Here is an 8,845-nt window from a genome sequence, read left to right on the forward strand (position 1 = left end):
ACACGTCAGCACCTGCAGCTCCTGCAGTTATGTGGTGGTGTTGTGGATCATTTAGTCAGAACCAACCCATAGCTGATCTTCCAGTGGGTTTTCAAAGGCAGTTAGTTAATCATAGGGAAGGAGCTTGCCCATCCTTCTCCCTTAGAGCAGCTGGTGGATTCAAACCAAATGCCATAGGGATTGCAGCGCAACTTCTTAACTACTATGTCACATGAGCTCCCTCGGCAGTTATGTACCCTTAGTCAATCATATAAAGAAATCCTGGCAGTGTAGTGCTATCAGCTACTGACCAAAGATCCACAGTTTGAATCCACTAGCTGTTCTGTGGAAGAAAGATGGGAAGTTTCTTCCCATAAAGATTTACATCCTTGGAAACACTGATGGAAGATTGCCTTAAATTTTAGTTGACTGTCTGGAAGTGAGTCTGGTTTGGGTTTCACCACTTACATTACCCATCTATCCCTGCTCAGTCCTTGATCTTAAATGTCCTTCTCTTTATTCTCCTGAATAAATTATCTTTCAGCCAATTACTATTTAGAAAATTTTAGTTCCTCCTCCAAATATACTTAAGTGTTTTCTTCTGCATTTTCTGGTGGATCTGACATACTCACCATATGAATTTGATTACTTTCAGTTTAGACCACCTTTATCCCTCAGTAATTCCTGTTCTTTTTTGCTTTAAGTAGACTCCACAATGTTGCTTGACAACATTGCTTATAGAAATGCAAATCAGTCATTTTAGAAAAATATTTTAGCACTTTAAGAAGCTAAACATTAACTTACCAAATAATTGAACATTTCCACTAGAATTTATAATTATTTGCTTAGGAATTTGTCTAAGAAGACTTATATGTGGATGTCCATAGCAGCATTATTCATAACAGCACAAACTAGAAACAACCTAAATGTTCTTTTATTGGGGAGTTGCTAGTCTATGGCATAATAAAAATTGGACTATTATTCAGTTATAAAAAAGAATGTATTATTCATAGCATAATGTGATGTATTTTTAAAATATTATGCTAGTGGAATAAACTGGACTTAAAATGTCACATGTATGGGGACCCAAGGGGGAAGGGGTGGGAGCGGAGGGGTGGAGATGGGAAGGGAGGAAACCATCGGGTTGCACAATTTGGTGGGTGGGGGGAGGGGTGAAGAAAACGGGAGGGATCAAGTGGGGATCTGAAAAGACAAGGTAATGATGCACAATGTCCAGTAATAATCAGTCTTATAAAACAAAATTCATGGGAAGGATTGCATGAAACACAATGTGAATGAAGAATAGGGTGAAACACAATGTATATGAACTTTGTAAGCAAATCAATACAAAATTTTAAAAAGTCACATATTGTTTAGTCCAGTTTATATTTATATTCAAATATTATTTAAAAAGGCAGCTATTTTGGTTGTCTAGAGCTGGCGGAAGAACAGATTGAAATGAGGATTGAGTTCAAAGGGTCCTGCAGAATATTTTTCTCAAACTTGAACTCACTCAATAACAAGCCATCTTCTTGTTGTGTTTTTAAGTGCCACTGAGTTGAACACATTGATAGCAACCCTATGAACAATGGATCTACCTCTACAATGGATAACTCTGTCCTATCCTGTGCCATCCTCACAATCTCTGACACACTTGAGCCTATTGCTATAGTCACTGTGTCAATCCACCTGGTTGAGAGTCTTCCTTTCTTTCATTGTCCCTCCACCTTCCCAAGCATAATGTCTCTCACCAGTGAATAGCCTCTCCTAGAAACATGCCAAAATATATGAGACAAATCTTTATCATCTTCACCTCCAAGGAGCACTCTGGCTGAAACTTTCTCCAGTACATATCTGTCTGTATTTTGGCAGTCATAGGATAGTCATTATTCCTCTCCCACACCACAGTTCAAAGGCATCAATTTGCTTCTGCCCTCTTTATTCACTGTCCAGCTCTCAACAACATAAAAAGTGATTGAAAAGACCATGGCCTGAATAAGGCATTCCTTAGTTTTCAAACGAGCATCATTGATCATCAATAATTTAGAGAAGTACCTGGCTGCAGACCTTCCCAGTGCAAAACATCTCCTAATCTCCTCCTGACAGCTGGTAACAAGTGTATTGATTGTGGATCCATGTAAGACGAAGTCGTTGATAGTTTTCAACCTTTCTCAGTCTACGATGATGTTGCTATCAGTCCAGTTGTGAGAACTTTTGTTTCCTTGGCATGGAGATGCAATCTATATTGAAGGCAGTAGTCTTTCAAGTCCTCCTAACTTCAGTAAGCAAGTTTGTGAAATCTGCAAAATAAAGATTATTGATGAATCTTCCTCCAATCCTGATGATGCCACATTCTTCCTCCTTCAGTCCAGTTTCTCAAATAATTTGTTCAGCATATAGATTGAACAGGTATGGAAAAAAGAAACAATCCTGACACACACCTTTTCTGATATTAAACCATGCAGTAATTCCTTGATCTGTTTGCATAACAGCTTCTTGTCTAGGTACAGATTTGACTCCAGAACAATTAAGTGTTCTGGAATTCCCATTCTTCTCATTGTTAGCACTTATTTGTTATGATTCACATAGTTAAATACCCTTACATCATCATTAAAACACAAATAGACATTCTTCTGGTATTCCTTGCTTTTAGCCAGGATCCATCTGACATCACCAATAATATCTCTAGTGCCACAGCCTCTTCTAAATTCAACTGGAAAGTTGGCAATTCTCTGTATATGTACTGTTCTGTTGTTGTTGTTATGTGCCATCGAGTCACCTGCAGCTCATAGCAACTCTGGGGACAATAGCTCTGAAGCCTGCCCTGCCCTATGCCACATAGACTCAGACACACCTATATCCATTGACCTAGTTACTGTATCAATCCATCTCATCCAGTCTTCCTCTCCTGCACTGTCCCTCCACCTTTCTAAGCATGACATCCTTCATCAAGGATTGGTCCCTTCTGGCCACATGACCAATGTATGTGAGTTAGAACTTCAAAAATTCTAGCCTCCAAGGAGAAACTTGGAAATCCTCTCTAAGACAGAACTATTTGTTTTCTCGGTGGTCCATGGTATGTTCAAGACTCATCTACAGCACCACAACTCAAAGGCATCTATTCTTCTATTATCCTTAGTCATTGTCCAGCTCTCTCATACATTGCAAGTAATTGTAAAGACCATGGTCTGGATCAGAGGGGCACCTTCGTCTCTAGACTGACATTGTTGTTTCTCAGTACTCTGGAAAGGTCCCTGACAGCAGATTTGCCTAATGCCATTTGTCTTTTGATTTCTTGACTGCTGGTGCTAATAGTATTGACTGTGGAGCAGAGCAAGTTGTAACTGTTAACAACATCAGTCTGTTTTAGTCACTTTTAAATGATCCTTAGCAGTGTTTTACTTGCATGCAATACTGATGATATTGTTTGTTTTTATGTTCTGCTGAATCACCTTTCCTGGAAATAAGAACAATATGGATCTCTTCCAGTCAGTAAGCCAAGCAGTTGTCTTCCAAATTCCCTGGCATAGACTGGTGAGAACATTCTTGACTCCACCTTTCTTTTAAAATATGTCAATTGGTATCCCATAGATTCCTGGTACCTTATTTTTTGCCAACACTTTCGGCGCAGCTTGAACGTCTTCCTTCATAATCATTGGCTTTTGATCATGTGGTACTTCTTGAAATATTTCAGTGTCAGCATTCTTTTAATTTTATTTTATACTGGTTTACTTACAAAGTTTGTATGCAGATAGATCTCTCCATCTTCTTTTGATGCTTCCTGGATCATTCAAGATTTTGTCCATATCCTCTCTAAGTATTGAAACTTGAGACTTGAATTTGGTTTTCAATTTGTTTATCTTGGGAATTGCTGAGTGAATTTTCCCCTTCTTATTCTCCAATTCTAGGTCTCAGAACATTCCATTGTTACAGTTTGCTTTGCCTTCTTGAGCTGCACTTTGAATTCTTCTGTTCAGCTCTTTAATTTCAACATTTCTCCCTTTATTTTGGTTTCTCAATGTTCTAGTGAAATTTTCAGGGTCTCTTCTGATATCCTTACCCTCCTCCCCACCTTTCTCCTCTTTTAGTGACCTTTTGCTCACTTAATGGATTATGTCTTTGCTGTCATCCCACAGCTCATCTGGTCTTTGATCATTGTCGTTCAATGCTTCAGACCTAGTCTTAAGATGATATTTAATTCAGGTGGGATAAACTCAAAATCATATTTTTGTTTTGGAGGGCTTAATTATCTTCAGCTTCAATTTGAGCTTATACATAAGTAATTGATCTTTCCACAATTAGCACCTGGCATTGTTTTGACTGCTGATATTAAGCTTATCCAACAATTCCTTTCACAGAGATAGTCATTCTGATTCCTATGAAGTCCTTCTGGTGATGACCATGTATAAAATCGCCATTTGTGTTTTTATAAAAAGGTATTCATGATGGATAAGTCATTTAACACACAAAATTCCATCATTCTATTTCCATTTTGTTTCTATCTCCAGGTCCTTATTTCCATCTACATTCCTTCTTCATTGTTTAAAACTTTTGTATTCCAGACACAAATTATCACTAACACATCTTGAGCATACATTTAACAAAGTTCAGACTATAAAATTTGATAAAAATCTTCCCTTTCCTCCTCTTTGGCTTTAGGTGCTAGTGCATATATTTGAATAATACTCATATTAATGGGTCTTCCTTGTACACATATGGAAAATATCACTCACAACATTGTACTTCAGGGCAGAACTTGGAATTCTCTATGATTACAACAACATTTTCCCTCTTTTTTCATTCTCAGCATAATATACCATGTGATTGTCCAATTTAAAGTAGCCAAAGCCAGTCAATCTTAGCTCACTAATGCCTGTTGTTGTTGTTGTTAAGTGCCATCAAGTTATAGACAACTCATAGCAACCCTGTGAACAAAAGACCTGAATACTTGTATAACTTTCATCATTTCTCCAAGTTCATAGAGTTTCCAGAGGCAAGCTATTTCATAAATGGATGCCACTCCTACTTCTAAGCTTGTTTTAATCAGGGAGCTCCACCAAACACTGTCCACCATCATCACAATCATTATCACATTTGACAAAACAGTGTGACAGTGTTTAGCATCACAGCAATTACAAGTTATCTCTGTACAGCTGTTGGACAGACCAGTGCTAAACCACTTAGAAGAATGTTTGACCAAAAACAATTAAAACCAGGCTCGAGGGCCACAGATTAAAATCACCCACCTTTGGCTTGATAGCATCACTTTCTATCCCTTAGGCCAATAGAGCTCTCTCTATGTTGTTGCTGTTGTTGTTTAATGTCATCAAGTCATAGACGACTCATAGCGACCCTATGAACAAAAGACTTGAACACTTGTATAACTTTCATCGTTTCCCTACTAATGCCTTGAATGTTGATATTCATGTGTTCCATTTCCTTTTGCACAACTTTCAGGCTTCCAGCATTCATACTCCATACATTCCATGTTCCAAAAATTAAAGGATGTTTGCACCTGTTTCTCCTCATTTTTTGTTGTTGTTGTTGTTGTTGTTGTTTCTCCTAATTTTAACTGACTTTAAATCTGGACTCTACCTCTAAAACTATAACTACCTTTTTTCATTTATTGTTATGTTAGTAGGGTTTTCATAGACCTGTTATTTCAGAAGTGGATGACCAATCCTGCTTCTTAGTGTCTTAATTTGGGAGCTTTACTAAAACCTGTCTACTCCTCTGGCATTTGACACATTGGTGACACGACTTTCATAGTACCTGCAAGATACCTTAGTACAGCAAACTCTCACAGAAGTACTGTACTGATTAGAAGTATAGCTACAAAGTAATTAGCAATATATAAAACATTCTTCCAATATAGTAAAGTGATAGATAAATAAGCAATAAAACAAATTTCCAAGCTATAGTAATATTGTTGTTATTGTGAGCAATTGAGTCAGAATCAATCAATAGCTCTGGTGGATTTTCAGAGGTTCAAATGGGAGGAGACTGTCCATCTTTCTCCTGCGGGCAACTGGTGGATTCAAACAGTGTGACTCTAGGATTGCAGCACAGTTTCTTACCATTAAGCCACCAATGTTGTTACTGTTATGTGACATTGAGTCTCCTGCAACTCATAGCGACCCTATATGCACAATAGCTCTGAACCCTGTACTATTTTGACCGAATTTCAATGTCTTCGACACACCTGCCTCCAATTACTCCAGTTATTGTGGCAATCTATCTCCTCCAGGGTCTTCCTGTCTTACACAGTCCCTCCACATTTCAAAGCATGATGTCTTTCTCTAAGGATTTGTCCCTCCTGGTCACATGTGCAAAGTATGTCAGACAGACCTTCAAAACCTTGCCTCCAAAAAGCAGCTGGGTTTAAAATTCTTTAGGAAAACCCTGTTTATTCTCTTGGAAATCCATGGAATGTTCAATACTCTCCTACAGAACCACAACTTACAGGCATAGATTCTTATGTTACCATTCTTAGCCATTGTCCAGTTCTCTGATGTATAGCATATAATTCTGACGGCCATGGCCTGGATCAGACACACCTTCGTCTCTAGGCTGACATTGTGGCTCTTAAGCATTCTGGAGAGGTCCCTGATAACAGATTTTTCCAATGAAATTTACCTATTGATTTCCTGACTGCTGATGTCAAAAGCATTGATTGTGGAACCAAACAAGCTGAAATTGTAAAGAACCTCAACCTCGTCCACATCTATCATGGTGATGCCAATTGATCCAATGGTGAGAATCTTTGTTTTCTTGATATTGAGCTTCAATCAATAATGAAGACTACAATCCTTGATTTTAAGTAGCAAATGCTTCAGATCTCCTCAGTTGGCAAGCAAGGCTTTGTCAACTGCATAACACAGGTTGTTGATGAGACTTCCTTCAATCCTGATGTCACATTCTTCCTCATAAAGCCCAGCTTCCCAAATGATCTGTTCTGCATACAGCATGAAAAGATGTGGTGACAGGAAGCATCTTTGACACACTTAATTTGTTTTTTAATTTTTGTTTTAAATTGGTTTGCATGCAAAAATTTCATACATTCTATTTTACACTTCCCTAATAAAATATACGTTTTGCATGAATACCATTGGGTGTTTTGGGATTCTCATTCTTCACAAAATTAGCCACAATTTGTTGTGATCACACAGTTAAATGTCTTTCATATTCCATGAAATACAGATAAACATTTCTCTGATACTCTCTGCTTTCAGACTAGATCTATCTGACATTAGCTATGATGTCCCTAGTATTGGCCTCTTCTGAACCCAACTTATACTTTGATAGTTCTCTGTCAATGTACCATATCAGCCATTTTAAGATATACAATGGGATTTTGCTTTCATGTGATATTGTTCAAAAATTTCCACTCTATCAGATTAACTTTTTTTGAGATACAAGTAAGTATGGATCTCTCCCTATCAGTTGGCCAGTTGATTGTCCTAAATATGTCTTAGCCGAACCTAGAGAGCATATCCAGAGCTGCATCTGTTTGTTGAAATATGCCAACTGGTATATTATCAATTCCTGGGGCCTTGTTTTTGCCAATTCTTTTGGAAACACTTAAACTTCTTCCTTTATCACCATTTGGTCATATGTTGTTTCATGAAATTCTTCTGTATCAGCAAATTCTTTTTGGTACAGTGACTCTGTGTATTCATCTTCTTTTGATGCTTTCTGGATCATTCATTGTTCTGCCCATAGCATCCTTAAGTATTTCCACTCGAGGATTGAATTTATTCTTCAGTTCCTTCAGCTTAAGGAATGCCGAGTGAGTTTGACCCTTTTGATTTTCTGATTTCAGCTTTTTGCACATTTGCTTTGTCTTCCCATGCTGCCCTTTGAAATCTTCTATTCAGCTCCTTGACTTTCTGATTTCTTTCCTTTAGTTTGGCTTCTCAATGCTCTAGTGCAATATTCAGAGTCTCTTCTGACAGCCATCTCATTGTTTTCTTCCTCTCTTTTTGTAATGAACTTTTGCTTCCTTCATGAAATATTCTTGATATCCTCCCAAAGCTCACCTGCACTTCTTTCATTAGTGTTCAAGGCCTCAAATCTCTTCCTGAGATAGTCTTTAAATTCAGGTGGAATAAATTCAAGGTCAAATTTTGGTTCTTGTAGATTTGATTTAATTTTCTTTAACTTCAGTTGGAAATTGCATCTGAGTAGATAATGGTCTGTTCCACAATCAGCAACTTGCCTAGTTCTCACTACTGATATTGAGCTTCTTCAATGATTCTTTACATAGATGTAGTCAATTTAATTTCTGTTTAGATAGTCAAGTGAATTCCATGAGTATGGTCACAGTTTATGTTTCTTATAAAAGGTATTTGCAATGAATAAATCCATAATTGTACAAAATTATATATTATCTCCAGCTTCATTTCTGTCACCACATCCCTGTTTTCCAACTACTAATCTTTTTTCCTAAATTTCACATTCCTGTACTCTATTTGTTTGCTTGTTTTTAGGTTTTTTCTTTTTTTTTCTCCAGTCACTCATTATCATTAATGCATCTTGGTTGAATGTTCAATCAATTTCTGATGACAAAAAATTGGTAGAAATTATCTATCTCCTTCTGATGACTCTGGTTGATGATGCATATAATTGAACAATAGTGGTATTAACAAGTCTTCTGTGAATGTGTGTAGATATTATCCTGTCATTAAAAAAATTGTATTTCAAGTTGGATCTACAAACAGTCTTTTTCATTTTTAATATGACCCTATTTTTCTTACCTTTTCATTTCTAGCATAGTAGATTATGCGAATGTCTGATTCAGAATGTCCATTCTAATCCATCTTATTTTGCCAATGCCTAATATGTCAGTGTGTTGTGTTACACGTAG

Source organism: Elephantulus edwardii, unplaced genomic scaffold (genome assembly GCF_000299155.1).
Source record: "Elephantulus edwardii isolate Elephantulus edwardi_28Jun2011 unplaced genomic scaffold, EleEdw1.0 scaffold00031, whole genome shotgun sequence".
Taxonomy (NCBI): domain Eukaryota; kingdom Metazoa; phylum Chordata; class Mammalia; order Macroscelidea; family Macroscelididae; genus Elephantulus; species Elephantulus edwardii.